The sequence below is a fragment of the Arachis stenosperma genome, chromosome 8 (assembly GCF_014773155.1).
Source record: "Arachis stenosperma cultivar V10309 chromosome 8, arast.V10309.gnm1.PFL2, whole genome shotgun sequence".
NCBI classification, from domain to species: domain Eukaryota; kingdom Viridiplantae; phylum Streptophyta; class Magnoliopsida; order Fabales; family Fabaceae; genus Arachis; species Arachis stenosperma.
Genome location: NC_080384.1, coordinates 7,417,802 through 7,435,244, shown reverse-complemented (window position 1 = coordinate 7,435,244; position 17,443 = coordinate 7,417,802). Strand labels below are relative to the sequence as shown.

Here is a 17,443-nt window from a genome sequence, read left to right as displayed (position 1 = left end):
TGTACCTAGAGAACAAAACTGTAGGGCTGATATTTTATCTAAATTAGCTACATACAGGGTAATTGATGCACATGATAAATTATATCACCTGACACTAATAGAACCAAGTTCAGAAATCAAATCTGTTTTAAGTATATTATAGGAAGAAGACTGGCGAAGCCCATTCATTCGCTATTTAAAAATTGGGGCAATACCAGAGGAAGAAAATCCGAGGTCATTCAGACATAAAGTAAGCCATTACACCATGATGGGAACTGACCTATACAAATGGGGCATCACTAGGCCATTACTAAAATATCTTGGCCAAGAAGATGCAGCGAATGCCATTGCCAAAGTCCATGATGGTATCTGTGGACACCACACCAGAGGTAGAAGCTTGGCCATAACAATCCTACGAGCAGGATACTACTGGCCGAAGCTAAGAGAAGACTGCAGAAATAAGGTACAAAAGTGTGATGCATGTCAAAAGTGCGCACCGCTCATTCGCAACCCGGTCGAATTGCTACACAACTCAGATGTCAGCTGGCCATTTCACAAATGGGGCATGGATATACTCGGACTGTTACTAGTCTAACCAGGACAGGTAAAGTTTCTTTTGGTAGCCATTGATTACTCCACAAAATGGATAGAGGCGAAACCACTTGTGAAAATAACGTCGAAAAAGGTACAAAATTTTATTTAGAAATCAATTATATGTAGATTTAGTTTACCTAGAGAAATCGTCTTCGATAACGGTAGGTAATTCACAGATAAAAAAATTGAGTCATACTTAACTGATCTGCATATCAAACATCATTGTCGAGCACCCACAAAGTAATGGGCTCCCGGAGGCGGCTAACAAAGTTATTTTGTAGGCATTAAAAAAAACTAACAGATGCTAAAGGACGTTGGGCAGAACTCATACCAGAAGTACTGTGGAGCTATAACACAACACCACAGTCCACGATAAACGAAAACCCATTCCGACTATTTTACGAAACAGACTGCATGATTCCCATGGAAATTAGACAAGGATCTACTCGGACTGAGCACTTTGACAAACAGGCCAACACGAAAGCCAGATCAGCCGAGCTAGATCTAATAGGAGAGGAGCGATGCTTAACAGAACTCAGACAAAGAGCCATGCAGGCAGCTATGCAAAAGCAATATAACAAAAAAGTACGACTGAGAACTCTAAGAGAAGGAGACTTAGTGCTAAGGCAAATCGAAGAAGTTCGAAAACCACCAGGACATGGAAAATTAGCTGCTAACTGGGAAGGTCCTTTTCGAGTTTCCAAAGTCATCGGAAAAGGAGCATATTCCCTCGAAACGTTGGAAGGAACGGCTCTCCCTAACACTTGGAAGATTTCATCTCTAAAGATCTATCATAGTTAACATCTTATTGTAAAAAGTGTAGTGGGAAGGTACTCTTTTTCCTGGTCACATGGTTTTTCCTTGAGGAGGGTTTTACTCTGACAGGTTTTAACGAGGTCGACCATCCCACGCCTCTCAACAACCGAGAGGTCTTTTTCACATTCAAAAATCTAATCATCTTTTTCTTCCTGATTATTATACTGAATTTATCCTTTGACAACATCAAACCAACAAAACATAAGTTGGAATATCGCATTCATAGATATGCAGCAACTATTCAGAACATTTATAAAGTCAAAACCGACACAACACGTCGGCAAAAATAGTTTCAAAAAACAATCATCTTAATCATCAGCTGCCAAACAACAGTACCAAACAAACACAATACTAAATTTCAAAATTACAAAATATTAACAAAATTCTTCAGGAGGGCAGAGGAATATTGTCAGCATGACCTTCGCCCGACTCATCTTCCACAAGCTGACCACCAATCACAATCATCATCTCATCAAGCTTTCCAACGTCAAATTCGGGAGAAAACAGAGCAACTTGGCTAACAGCACAAACAAATCCCGCAGCAAACATCTCAAGACCCTTATCCTCCAGCTCATGAATCCGAGATGTCATTCACCTTTTGTCTTGTCATTCTCCTTAATCTCGGCCTGGAGAAGATGGATCTGATCCTGAAGCTTAACAATTTCCTCTTCCTCACTTTTTATCTTTGCAGTTACGTCAACAATGACATCGTCCCTCTCCTTTAAGGTCTTCTCCAAGCTAACCACCTTGTTCGTAGCAATCTACTGCTCCGCTCCTAGCAACTCGGTCGCACGACCAATGCATAATAGACGCGAAGCCACAATCTACATAACAACTAATCAATGACAAGTCCAAATATAAAACAAATAACAAAAATCAAAATTAGCTAACCTAGATAAATTTCCCAATTCCTTCTACGCTAGTTCATCGAGTCAGCTGCATGTCTCTAGGATAATGGGAAATTCGGTCGGCCAGCTCATCAATAGGAAACTGGTCACTCCAGAGAGATTGAGGGTTCACCCCGTCAATAAACCTGTGCAGCTTCTTCTGTCTCTCAAAAACTGACCTCTCACCAACAACAGCTTCCATACCTTTCTCAGATATAACTTTCAAAGACTTGTCCGACTCATCCCTCCTCCTTTTTAAAGAAACAGAATACTAAACAGCAAAATGAGAAGCGTCCCTATCGGCTTCTTTAACCAACCTGGAACCACTACCAACCTTTTCCGACTCAAATCGAACTGGAGCCGAGAAGTGTTAAGATGAGGAACTCGGCCGCCTACAAGAAACAACAACAAAACATCAGCAATTAGAAATCATCGAAACCAAAAACACATGACTATGATTGCCTATATATGTTTTCAAACCCTCTTTATCATTTTCCTTCTCAAAATGTAGCATATCCTGAATGGATAAGCATTCGCCAGTAGCAAAATTTTCTATGAGAAAGTGTAGAAAAGGGTCTTCCTCCTCACTCCTCTCATCAGCCTAAAAAATCTGCATTCTCTCTGAACACCAATATAGAGGATACTTCTCTATTAGTTCATCGTCTAAATAAAAAGGATATTTGATTTCCAAAGATCGAACCTTTACAAACAAAGACTTGAAGTTCTTAAATGAAGACTTGTACAAAAGAAAAACAGAACATCTGGAGAAACTACTAAGAAAAATCCAAAGGCCTTTCCGCACCCCCCTTTGATTGAAATAAAGAAAAGAAAACATTAAGAGAATAGGAAAACTCAAGAAATTCCATCAAGCACTTATACGCATGCAGAAACACCCAGGAATTACGGTGCAATTGCGAGGGAGCGCAGTTTAACTGCGTCACGACTTTGCACTCAAAGTTAGAAAAGGTGAATTTTACATGCAACTCAGTAAAACAAGGAGTATACATATAGAAATACTCCCAATCACCTCTCCTTTCGCAGACCCTTGCCTCACTAGTATAAGGGAGAAGCTCAATGCAAACCCCCGACTCCTCCCTAGCAAGCTTTAGAGCTTTTAGCTCACAAAGTGACTTCGCATCACAATACAACGGCGCATGAGTTTTCACATCAACGTGAACCAAATAATAGGGATTCTGCTTATTCACTTCAACTACTTTAACCTTGTCTTTTTCCTTTTTCCTAACCATCTTTTCGAAAGAGATCGAGACAAAGAAAGGGACAGGAAGAAGGAGAGACAAACCTTTCGAAGACATGTCCTTTTTCAATTAAGCAAAAATAGCTCCAAGTCGTGCATTGTGTTTCTTCCCAATGAGAAAACGGAAAAAATATTTAATTACAATCCACTAATTTAGTGGGAAGTTAACAATTAAAACTGTTCAAATGCCCAAAGCAAACGGTCTGTATCCCAATAGGCAAAGCAAAATATTTCAGCTCAATTAACAAGGTAAACACTCAAAACCTATCTTATTTTTTTTAAACCTGTTACACATCTAAGTAAAAATCATAAAATCCAAACTTGAAGTAGTAACAACGTGCGTTGAGTTTGGGGCTACACACTTGCCATTAAACACCGGGGTATAACTATACAGGATAAGCTCAACTTGCTAAAACTGCGTTTTCCAAGTCAAAGTTTGGGGATGTGTATGGTATCCCTTTAACATTGGACGAACCGCGTTATACCTCGACATGATAACCTACATTTGAAAAATAACATAACGTTATCTTAATAAATCACTCCCACGATCTCACCCAAAAGTCGGTCACGAAGATCACGGCTCAAACCAACGACCTATTCAACACCAATCAATTTTATAAAACGAGCATAAGGTCGACTAGGGCCAGCAAATAAAAAAAAACAACCCACTGATCATATACTCATTTTTTATAAGTGATTCTTTATTGACTTGAGTGTCGTAATCCTTTTTACAGGTACCACGCTTGGGTCCGAGTTTACGAGGATATTCTCAGTTTAGTTCGAACCGTCAGATCCCCCAAATTAACACAAAACCGACGTATAACTCGAAAAGAGTATTCTTGCGAGAACAAATACATTCTACAATAAATAAATATTCAATAAAATAAATTTATATTTTTTTTCTTCTTAACACTAACCACTTTATGATGGGATGAAAAGAAAGTAAAAATGGCTTATCCAAAACCAAAACATAGTAAGTCAATGCACATGCTCTTTAGTGTTTTCATTTTGCACGTTACTTAAGATTTTCTTTTTTCTTTTTCGTCAAATAGACAAATGAGGAAAAAGATCTAATAAGGGCATAAGGTTAAGGGGTAGTTGTGGTAGGTTGCAGAGCAATGGCTTCTGTGGCCCCTTCAGTTCTGAGTTGCTTAAGCATTACCAATAATCTAGTAATGATTGCTCTCGTTTTTCTAATCTTAGTTGTTCCGCTATTCTTTCTTTTGCGAAGCTCCAAAGTCGGCCGCCGCCGAGGAGGCAAAGAGCCACCGCTGGCGGCGGGAGCATGGCCCATAATAGGCCATCTCTGGCTCTTCACCCGTTCCCAGCCACCACAGATAACTCTAGGCGCCATGGCCGACAAATACGGAGCCATATTCAGGATCAAGATCGGATCACAACGTGCTGTGGTCATTAACAACTGGAAAACCGCTAAGGAATGCTTCACCACCAACGACATCGCCCTGTCATCGCGGCCAAGGGTCGTCGCCGTCGAACACCTTACCTATAACCAAGCCATAGTGTCGTTCGCCCCTTATGGTCATTATTGGCGCGAGATGCGAAGGATTGCCAACCAGGAATTGCTCTCCACTCGCCGAATCGAGTTATCACGCCACCTTCGTGTCTCCGAGTTAGAAGCCAGCATCAAAGCGCTCTACAAACTCTGGGCTGAGAAACACAACAACAACAACAACGACAACGACGCCTCCTCCTCGGGCTATGTTGCGGTGGAGATGAAGAAGTGGTTTGGAGAGTTGATGCTCAGTATGGTTCTTAGAGTGGTTGCGGGAAAACGATTCTGATGAGGAGGAAGCACAGCGGTTCTTGAAAACCATGAGAGAATTCATGCGGCAGTTGGGGTTGGTTGTGGTGGGTGACGCTGTTCCCTGGCTTCGGTGGCTGGATTTGGGTGGGCACGAGAAAGCCATGAAAAAGACCGCTAAGGAGATGGACGCCATTATGGTGGAGTGGTTAGAGGAGCATCGCCGGAAAAGAGCCAATTCTGATCAGGATGGTGGCGATCAAGACTTCATGGACGTCATGCTCTCAATTCTTGATGGTACTCAACTTGCTGGATTTGATTCCGATACTGTCATCAAAGCCACCACTTGGGTATGTATATATATAGTATATGGTGGACTTAAGTGTTTTTCAAGTAATGTAGTTATAGTCAATTGTACCTAAATTGATCAACAATATAATATGTTATATTATATTAGTTAATTAATTTGGTTAGTCTTTTATTATGATCCCTAATCGAACTGACAAATACTATGTGTGAATTACAACTTCTAATTATTACTTGAAAAAATATTACTGTTTTGTTAATCAAAGAACACGTTTTCCTCTGAAAATTATTGTGCGTTGCAGATTCTGACGGGAGGATCGATTGACACCACTTCAGGAACTCTTATATGGATATTATCTTGTATGTTGAACAATACAGGCACAATAGAACAAGCACAAAAGGAGTTGAACATCTATGTTGGTAAAGACAGACTTGTAAACGAAACAGACATAAGTAAGTTGGTGTACATTCAAGCCATCGTTAAAGAGACATTAAGGCTATACCCTACAGCAATTTTCTCAGGACCTCGTGAGTTTGCGGATGACTGCTATGTTAATGGCTACTACATTTCAAAAGGAACGCAACTAATCACAAATTTATGGAAGATTCACACGGATCCTAGCATTTGGTCTGACCCATTGGAATTTAAGCCAGAGAGGTTCCTTACCACTCACAAAGATGTTGATGTTAGAGGTAACCACTTTGAGTTGATCCCATTTGGAAGTGGGAGAAGAATGTGTCCCGGAGTATCATTTGCCCTTCCCATGATTCATCTAACTTTGGCTACTTTCTTGCAATCCTTTGAAATTTTAAAGCCATCTGATGAACCCATTGATATGACTGAAATCTTTGGCCTCGCAACTATGAAAGCTACTCCCCTTGATGTTCTCATCAAGCCACGTCTTTCTTCTAGGCTCTACGGTTTATCTTGATATATTTTATTTTATTCAAAAATATTATTTGTACAGAAATTAAATTAATCATTAAAATTAATTATTATATATTTATGTATAAATATATTTTATATTTTAATATATATTTTATATTAATAATAAATTTTAATAGTTGATTTTAATCATTTTGTATTAATAATAAATTTTAATATACATTTTTGATATATTTTATTAGGTAAATTTTAATATGATTATGTTTATGGTGATTATTTTTTTTTATGATCGAAAAAGCTTAACATAAGAAAAATCAGAGAATCCAAGCACAAAGAACCAAGAAGCTAGTTAACTAAATGATATTTTATGGTAACTATGTTTATGGTAATAATGGTGATTATGCAAGTGTTTTAAAAATTAAAATTATATATATTTTTTATTTTGGTAACATTTTTTTTAGCAACACTTTTTAAAAAATATTGATTAGGGACTATAATAAAAGATTAACCAAATTTTAAAAAATATTGATTAGGGATCATTCTTTGATGCATTAGCATCTAAAGAATCATTATCAGAACTTTTGATATTAAAAAAATTATTATAAAGTATAGTCATCTAATGTGGTATAAGAATTAAAACTTAAATTTTTTAGAATCAGAAGTAACAAGTAGTTATACAATATAAAAGAGACTAACTATGATTGACGAGCCGTCAGCAGCCACGCGTTCGTCTCAGAAAACTCTACAAAATTCACTGAATAATTTGGTAAGAAAATTGAGATTTTGTGCCCAGTTCTTACCTTTTCAGTTTCCTAATTTGGGTATTATATGTTGAGAGAATTTGTGTTTTTGGTGATATATACTAGGTGTGAATTAACTTTGAAAAATCATTGGGTCGGTTTTGTCCCAATTGTTCATAGGTAATGTGAGAAGCCTCTAACTCTTGTGAAACTATTGAATTAATAAGTTTTGGCATTGATTATAATGATATAATATGGAAATAGATTGAATTATATTGATTTGAAGTCCAAATTGGTGGTTGAGTTATTGATTTGAACCTTGGAGGTTGGAACCCGATTTTGGTGTGGTCTTGGTGAAGTGAAAGCTTGAGGAACGGTGGAATTGGAGGTGTTCTATACTTAGGGAAGAATCGACCAAGATATGGTTTTGGTTTATCGTAGATAATATATAATGTAACATGAAAACTTAGGTTAGATGACCGTAGAATAGGTTGAACTATGTGAACTTGTTGAGGTTTAGTGATTTAGTGGATATGTTGAGTTTAATTATGTAAATGTGTGATAATTGATGATTGTAGTGATTGATGAGGAATGATGAATGTTTATGAAATGTGCTCTGAGGCATTGATGAATTGTGTTGTTGGTGACTATTGACGATTGGGTGTAAATTGATAAAAGTGAGTATTGAAATGTTGTGGAAGGGATAAAATAGTTATGGAATTGCTTTGAGTATATTTGATGTTATTTGAGGGGTAAAACTTTGGTTGAAATTGAGAATTTGGAAAAAAAAAAAGAAGTTTTGAACTCTTTTACTAAACATAAATTTTTAATAAATTTCGGCTGACCATACCTTGAGATTTGGATTTTGGATTTGAAAAAAAATTGTTTCAAATTAAAGATAATTTCAAGAGATTTAAAATGGTATAAATTTTGTGAAAATCAGAATTTTGTAGAAGAAGTTATGGGCGTCGAAAGTTAAGTGCCGAAAATTGAATTTTTTCCTAAGTTGCAGAAAACTAGGATTTCTGGTGTGCGTGCGTACGCACACATGTGTATGCACGCACAAGTCAGGGAGTGCATTTACGCATGAGGGGGTGTGTGTATGTACACCCTGAGGATTTGCAAGTTGTGCGTACGCACACTATGATGCATACGCACAAGCTGGGAAGTTCTTTTGGTGCGTATGTACGCACAACAATGATGCGCATGCTAAGCCCTGTTTTTCACACAAAATTCTGTTTTTCTTATTTGATCTTCTCAACAAGCTTGTAAACCTTCACAACTACTGTTTTCATAAAAATTCACCATTTTGAAACTATCAACCATTCCTCTAATTTTTTAAATCTCTGAAAACTCTGTTTAAGGTTCGATAGCTAGGTTTTATGCTACGAAATAGGAGTAAGGGTGTTGATGGGGTTGGTTTTGGTATCAAAAGAGATTTGATAAGTAAATGATTAATTCGATGAGATGATGATGAATAAGTTTGATTGAAATGATAATAACATATTATGATTGAAATATATGTGACCGGGTAAGATGCAGTGGCATTGTCCACTTGCTCCGGATAAAAGATGAGGAAGTTGAATGACTGATAAGTGTGACGGGTACTATATTCCAAGAGTGTGTTAAGCGCTATATCCCTGATAGATGGTGACTGGTGCACGGAATTGTGATCATCAACAATGGCACCAATAAACTTGGTAGCGCTCTCAAACGTGAATCACACTTTGTCACAACTGCGCACAAATAACCACGAAGTGCACTGGGTCGTCCAAGTAATACCTTACGTGAGTAAGGGTCGATACCACGGAGATTGTTGGTATGAAGCAAGCTATGGTCATCTTATAAATCTCAGTTAGGCAGATAATAAATGTTATGGAGTTTTCGAATAATAAATAAAGCAAAAAATAAAGATGGAGTTACTCATGTAATTCAATGGTGGGAATTTTAGATAAGTGCATGGAGATGCTGTGTCCTTTCTGAATCTCTGCTTTCCTACTGCTTTTATCCAATCCTTCTTACTCCTTTCCATGGCAAGCTGTATGTAGGGCATCACCGTTGTCAATGGCTACATCCCATCCTCTCAGTGAAAAAGGTCCAAATGCTCTGTCACAGCACGGCTAATCATATGTCGGTTCTCGATCATGTTGGAATAGAATCCCTTGATTCTTTTGCATTTATCATCACGCCCAACAATCGCGAGTTTGAAGCTCGTCACAGTCATTCAATCCCTGAATCCTACTCGGAATACCACAGACAAGGTTTAGACTTTTCGGATTCTCATGAATGCCGCCATCAATCTAGCTTATACCACGAAGATTCTGATTAAGAAATCCAAGAGATATGCGCCCGGTCTAAGGTAGAACGGAAGTGGTTGTCAGTCACGTGTTCATAGGTGAGAATGATGATGAGTGTCACGGATAATCACATTCATCATGTTGAAGTGCAACGAATATCTTAGAATAAGAACAAGCGGAATTGAATAGAAAATAGTAGTAATTGCATTGAAACTTGAGGTACAGCAGAGCTCCGCACCCTTAATCTATGGTGTGTAGAAACTCCACCGTTGAAAATACATAAGTGATGAAGGTTCAGGCATGGCCGAATGGCCAGCCCCCCTCCCCCCCCCCCAAAACGTGATCACAGGATAAAAAATACAATCCAGGATCCAGATGTCAAATACAATAGTAAAATGTCCTATTTATACTAGACTAACTACTAGAGTTTACATAAGTAAGTAATTGATGCAGAAATCCACTTCCAGGGCCCACTTGGTGTGTGCTTGGGCTGAGCTTTGAGCTTTACATGTGCAGAGGCTTCTTTTGGAGTTGAACTCCAAGTTGTAACGTATTTTTGGCGTTCAACTCTGGTTCGTGACGTGTTTCTGGCGTTTGACTCCAGAATGCAGCATGGAACTGGCGTTGAGCGCCAGTTTACGTCATCTAATCACGAATAAAGTATGGACTATTATATATTTCTGGAAAGCTCTGAATGTCTACTTTCCAACGCTGTTGAGAGCGCACCATTTGGAGTTCTGTAGCTCCCGAAAATTTATTTCAAATGCTGGGAGGTCAGAATCCAATAGCATTAGCAGTCCTTTGTCAGCCTTTTATCAGAGTTTTGCTCAGGTCCCTCAATTTCAGCTAGAAATTACCTGAAATCACAGAAAAACACAAAAACTCATAGTAAAGCCCAGAAATGTGAATTTAGCATAAAAACTAATAAAAACATCCCTAAAAGTAGGTAGATTATACTAAAAACTATCTAAAAACAATACCAAAAAGCGTATAAATTATCCGCTCATCACAACACTAAACTTAAATTGTTGCTTGTCCCCAAGCAACTAAAAATTAATTAGGATAAAAAGAAGAGAATATAATATAAATTCCATAATATCAATGAATATTAATTCTAATTAGATGAGTGGGACTTGTAGCTTTTTGCTTCTGAATAGTTTTGGCATCTCACTTTCTCCTTTGAAGTTTAGAATGATTGGCATCTATAGGAAATTAGAATTTCAGATAGTGTTATTGATTCTCCTAGTTAAGTTTGTTGATTCTTGAACACAGCTACTTTTATGAGTCTTGGCCGTGGCCCTAAGCACTTTGTTTTCCAATATTACCACCAGATACATAAATGCCACAGACACATAGCTGGGTGAACCTTTTCAGATTGTGACTCAGCTTTGCTAAAGTCCCCAGTTAGAGGTGTCTAGAGTTCTTAAGCACACTCTTTTTGCTTTGGATCACGACTTTAACCACTCAGTCTCAAGCTTTTCACTTGGACCTGCATGCCACAAGCACATGGTTAGGGACAGCTTGATTTAGCCGCTTAGGCCTGGATTTTATTTCCTTGGGCCCTCCTATCCATTGATGCTCAAAGCCTTGGATCCTTTTTACCCTTGCCTTTTGGTTTTAAGGGCTATTGGCTTTTTCTTTTTCTTTTTAATTTTTTTCGCCTCTTTTTTTTCGCAAGCTTTTGCTATTCATTGCTTTTTCTTGCTTCAAGAATCAATTTCATGATTTTTCAGATTATCAATAGCATTTTTCTTTGTTCATCATTCTTTCAAGAGCCAACAATTTTAACATTCATAAACAACAAGATCAAAAATATGAACTGTTCAAGCATTTATTCAGAAAATAAAAAGTACTGTCACCACATCAATATAATTAAACTAAATTCAAGGATAATTTCGAAATTCATGTACTTCTTGTTCTTTTGTATTAAAACATGTTTCATTTAAGAAAGGTGAAGGATTCATGGAATTATTCATAGCTTTAAGACATAGTTACTCAATACTAATGATCATGAGGTAGAGACACAAAACATAAACACACATGAAGCATAAAAATCAAAAAACAGAAAAATAAGAGCAAGGAGATTAAGGAATGAGTCCACCTTAGTGAGGGTGGCGTCCTCCTTTTGAAGAACCAATGGTGCTATTTGAGCTTCTCTATGTCTCTTTCTTGCTTCTGTTGCATGATCCCTAGTGATTTTGGTGCTCCTATCCTTAGTTGCTCCCAATAGTTATGTGGAGGAACATGTATCCCCTGAGGTATCTCAGGGATCTCTTGATTTGCAGTCAAATGCTCTACTATTGAACTATGGATTCATGAGATGAATCTCTCCATCTCTTATGACTCAAAGGTGGAAGCAATTGTCTTCCCTTTTTCTTCTTTTTTTTTTTTTTTGAGGTTTCTTTGGCCTTAGGTGCCATCAATGGTTATGGAAAAGCAAAAAGCTATGCTTTTACCACACCAAACTTAGAATGTTGCTCGCCCTCGAGCAAAAGAAAAAAGAATAGAAGAAGAAGAAGATATGGAGGAGAGGGAGAGAGGTGTGTATTCGGCTATGTAGGGTGGGTTTGGGTGGGAAAGAGATGATGGATGTGAGTGGTGAAGAGGTAATGGGGAAGAGTGTTTATGGGGAAGAGAGGATAAATATGAAGAAGAGGAGAGAGGGTGAGTTGAGGTAGGTGGGGATCCTGTGGAATCCACAGATCCTGAGATGATCCTGTGGGGTCCACAGATCCTGAGGTGTCAAGGATTTACATTCCTGCGCCAATTGGGCATGTAAAATGCCTTTGCATGCAATTCTGGCGTTTAAACGCCGAAGTGATGCATGTTCTGGGCGTTCAACGCCCATGTGCAGCATGTTTCTGGTGTTGAACGCCAGTTCCATGCTTGTTTCTGGCGTTCAATGCCAGATCCATGCTCTGTTCTGGCGTTGAACGCCAGCCAGATGTTCCTTAATGGCGTTTAAACGCCAGTAAGTCCTTCCTCCAGGGTGTGATTTTTCTTCAGCTATTTTTGATTCTATTTTTAATTTTAATATTTTTTTCGTGACTCCACATGATCATGAACCTAATAAAACATAAAAGAACAATGAAAATAAAATAAAATTAGATAAATAAAAATTGGGTTGCCTCCCAAGAAGTGCTTCTTTAATGTCAATAGTTTGACAGTGGGCTCTCATGAGCCTCACAGGTGATCAGGTCAATGTTGTAGACTCCCAACACCAAACTTAGAATTTGGATGTGGCCTCTCAACACCAAACTTAGAGTTTGATTGTGGGGGCTTTGTTTGACTTTGTACTGAGAGAAGCTTTTCATGCTTCATCTCCATTGTTAAAGAAGAAGATCCTTGAGCCTTAAACACAAGGTAGTCCCCATTCAATTGAAGGACTAATTCTCCTCTGTTAACATCTATCACAGCTCCTGCTGTGGCTAGGAAAGGTCTTCCAAGGATGATGCATTCATCCTCCTCCTTCCTAGTATCTAAGATTATAAAATCAGCAGGGATGTAAAGGCCTCCAACCTTTACCAACACGTCCTCTACCAATCCATAAGCTTGTCTTACTCACTTGTCTACTATTTGTAATGAGAATAAGGCAGGCTGCACCTCAATGATCCCCAACTTCTCCATTACAGAGAGTGGCATAAGATTTATGCCTGACCCTAGGTCACATTTCTCAAAGGTCATGGTGCCTATGGTACAGGGTATTACGAATTTGCCAGGGTCTTGTCTCTTTTGTGATAAAGTTTGCTGAACTCAGGTATCTAGTTCACAAATGAGCAAGGGAGGTTCACCTTCCCAAGTCTCATTACCAAATAACTTGGCATTTAGTTTCATGATAGCTCCTAGATATTGAGCAACTTGCTCTCCAGTTACATCTTCATCATCTTCAGAGGAAGAATAGTCTTCAGAGCTCATGAATGGCAGAAGGAGGTTTAATGGAATCTCTATGGTCTCTATATGGGCCTCAGATTCCCGTGGGTCCTCAATAGGGAACTCCTTCTTGCTTGAGAGATGTCCCATAAGGTATTCCTCATTGGGATTCATGTCCTCTCCTTCCTCTCTAGGTTCGGCCATGTTGATTATATCAATGGTCTTGCACTCTCTTTTTGGATTCTCTTCAGTATTGCTTGGGAGAGTACTAGGAGGGGTTTCAATAACTTTCTTACTCAGCTGGCCCACTTGTGCCTCCAAATTTCTAATGGAGGATCTTATTTCACTCATGAAACTTAAAGTGGCCTTAGACAGATCAGATACTAGATTAGCTAAATTAGAAGTGCTTTGCTCAGAATTCTATGTCTGTTGCTGAGAAGATGATGGAAAAGGCTTGCTATTGCTGAGCCTAGTTCATCCACCATTATTAAAGCCTTGTTGAGGCTTTTGTTGATCCTTCCATGAGAAATTTGGATGATTTCTCCATGATGAATTGTAGGTGTTTCCATAAGGTTCACCTAAGTAATTTACCTCTGCTATTGCAGGGTTATCAGGATCATAAGCTTCTTCTTCAGAAGATGCCTCTTTAGTACTGTTGGATGCATTTTGCCATCCATTCAGACTTTGGGAAATCATGTTGACTTGCTGAGTCAACATTTTGTTCTGAGCCAATATGGCATTCAGAGCATTAATCTCAAGAATTTCCTTCCTCTGAGGCGTCCCATTATTCACGGAATTCCTCTCAGAAGTGTACATGAACTGGTTATTTGCAACCATGTCAATAAGTTCTTGAGCTTCTGCAGGCGTTTTCTTTAGGTGAATGGATCCACCTGCAGAATGGTTCAGTGACATCTTAGAGAACTCAGACAGACCATAATAGAATATATCCAGAATGGTTCATTCTGAAAGCATGTCAGAAGGACATCTTTTGGTCATCTGCTTGTATCTTTTCCAAGCTTCATAGAGGGATTCACCATCTTTTTGTTTGAATGTCTGAACATCCAATCTAAGCTTGATCAACTTTTGAGGAGGAAGGAATTTAGCCAAGAAGGCCACGACCAGCTTATCACATGAGTCCAGGCTATCCTTAGGTTGTGAATTCAACCATGTTCTAGCTTTGTCTCTTACAGCAAAAGGAAAAAGCATGAGCTTGTAGACTTCAGGATCTACTCCATTCGTCTTTATAGTCTCACAAATCTACAAGAACTCAGTTAAAAACTGATAGGGATCTTCCGATGGAAGTCCATGAAATTTGTAATTTTGTTGCATTAGAGCAACTAGTTGAGGTTTCAGCTCAAAATTGTTTGCCCCAATGGAAGGGATTGAGATGCTTTTTCCATCAAACTTGGAAGTAGGTGTAGTATAATCACCAATCATCCTCCTTGCATTATTGTTGTTAGGTTCGACTGCCATCTCCTTCTCTTGTTCGAAAATTTCAGTAAGGTTGTCTCTGGATTGTTGTAATTTGGCTTCTCTTAGTTTTCTCTTCAGAGTCCTTTCAGGTTCAGGGTCAACTTCAACAAGAATGCCTTTTTCCTTGTTCCTGCTCATATGAAAGAGAAGAGAACAAGAAAAGAAGAGAAGAGGAATCCTCTATGTCACAGTAAAGAGGTTCCTTATTGTTAGTAGAAGAAGAAAGGGAATAAAGAAAGGAGAATCCAAACAGAAGGGTGAGGATAGGGGTAGTGATTTGAGATGAAGAGATGTGAAGAGAAGTGTTAGTAAATAAATAAATAAATAAATAGAAGAAGAGGAGAGGGAAAGAATTTCGAAAATAATTTTTGAAAAGGAGTTAATAATTTTCAAGAATTAAGATAAGAAATAAAATTAAAATTAAAAATTGAAACAATTAATTAATTTAAGAATAATTTTGAAAAAGGGGGAGATATTTTCAAAAATTAGAGAGGGAGAAGTAGATAAGTTATTTTGAAAAAGATAAGAAACAAACAAAATGTTAGTTAGTTAATTGAAAAAAAAGATTTGAAAATCAATTTTGAAAAGATAAAAAGATAAGAAGATAGAAAAGATAATTTGAAATCAAATTTTTGAAAAAAATAAAATTTTGAAAAATATATGATATAAAAGATATGATTAAAAAGATTTAATTTTTAAAATTAAAAATGATTACTTGACTAACAAGAAACTACAAGATATGATTCTAGAATTCAAAGATTGAACCTTTCTTAACAAGAAAGTAACAAACTTCAAATTTTTGAATCAATCACATTAATTGTTAGTAAATTTTCGAAAATTTTGAAATAAAATTAAGAAAAAGATTTTTGAAAAATTAAAATAAAAAATTCGAAAATAAATAAAAAAATGAAAAAGAATTAATTTTTGAAAAAGATTTTGAAAAGATAAGATTTTTAATTTTGAAATTTTGACTTGACTAACAAGAAATAACTAATTTTAAAAATTTTTTTGACTAAGTCAACCCAAAATTTTGAAATTTATGAGAAAATCAAGGAAAATATATTTTTTTATTTTTGAATTTTTAATGATGAAAGAGAAAAACATAATTATGACCCAAAACATGAAAATTTTGGATCAAAACCAATGATGCATGCAAGAACACTATGAATGTCAAGATGAACACCAAGAACACTTTGAAGATCATGATGAACATCAAGAACATATTTTTGAAAAAAATTTGATGCAAAGAAAACATGCAAGACACCAAACTTAGAAATCTTTAATGCTTAGAAAATATGAATGCAAAGATGCACATGAAAAACAACAAAAGACACAAAACAAGAAAACATCAAGATCAAACAAGAAGACTTACCAAGAACAACTTGAAGATCATGAAGAACACCATGAATGCATGAATTTTTCGAAAAAATGCAAGAACAATATGATTATGCAATTGCCACCAAACTTATTAATTGACTCAAGACTAAAACAAGAAACACAATATATTTTTGGATTTTATGATTTTATTAATTTTTTTTATTTTATTTTATTTTTCAAAAAAAACATATAGGAAAAGAAATTAAGAGAGTCAAAATTTTTAATAAGAATTCCAGGAATCTTTCAATGTTAGTCTAAAGCTCCAATCCAAGGGTTGGGCATGGCTTAATAGCCAGCCAGCTTTAGAAGATATGAATCAGGCATGCAACAGCTGATATTTTATCCAACTCCATATACATACCCCTTATATTGACAAGTGGAAGCCTCAATCCAAAAGGATTTGGATATGGCTTTACAACCAGTCAGGCTTCAACATGTTACTATGAAACTCTAGAATTCATTCTTAAAAATTTTGGAATAATTATTGAAAACAAAGGGAAAAATTTTGAAAAAATAATTTTGAAAACTTTTTGAAAAGAAAATAAAAAGAAAATTACCTAATCTGAGCGACAAGATGAACCGTCAGTTGTCCAAACTCGAACAATCCCCGGCAACGGTGCCAAAAACTTGGTGCACGGAATTATGATCATCAACAATGGCGCCAAAAACTTGGTGCACGGAATTGTGATCATCAACAATGACGCCAATAAACTTGGTAGCGCTCTCAAACGTGAATCACACTTTGTCACAACTGCGCACAAATAACCAGCAAGTGCACTGGGTCGTCCAAGTAATACCTTACGTGAGTAAGGGTCGATCCCACGGAGATTGTTGGTATGAAGCAAGCTATGGTCATCTTATAAATCTCAGTTAGGCGGATAATAAATGTTATGGAGTTTTTGAATAATAAATAAAGCAGAAAATAAAGATAGAGTTACTCATGTAATTCAATGGTGGGAATTTCAGATAAGTGCATGGAGATGCTGTGTCCTTTCTGAATCTCTGCTTTCCTACTGCTTTTATCCAATCCTTCTTACTCCTTTCCATGGCAAGCTGTATGTAGGGCATCACCGTTGTCAATGGCTACATCCCATCCTCTCAGTGAAAAAGGTCCAAATGCTCTGTATAGCATGGCTAATCATCTGTCGGTTCTCGATCATGTTGGAATAGAATCCCTTGTTTCTTTTGCGTTTGTCATCAC

At 37.2% G+C, this 17,443-nt stretch overlaps 1 non-coding gene and 1 pseudogene across 1 annotated transcript; both read left to right on the top strand.

Moving 5' to 3' along the window:
- Positions 1 to 4,497: 4,497 nt before the first annotated feature.
- On the top strand, positions 4,498 to 6,563 carry LOC130943444 (cytochrome P450 82A1-like; annotated as a pseudogene).
- Positions 6,564 to 14,358: 7,795 nt separating this feature from the next.
- LOC130947092 (small nucleolar RNA R71) lies at positions 14,359 to 14,466 on the top strand. Its single transcript, XR_009072503.1, has one exon. It is a non-coding gene; the product is annotated as a small nucleolar RNA R71 (small nucleolar RNA).
- Positions 14,467 to 17,443: the final 2,977 nt, after the last annotated feature.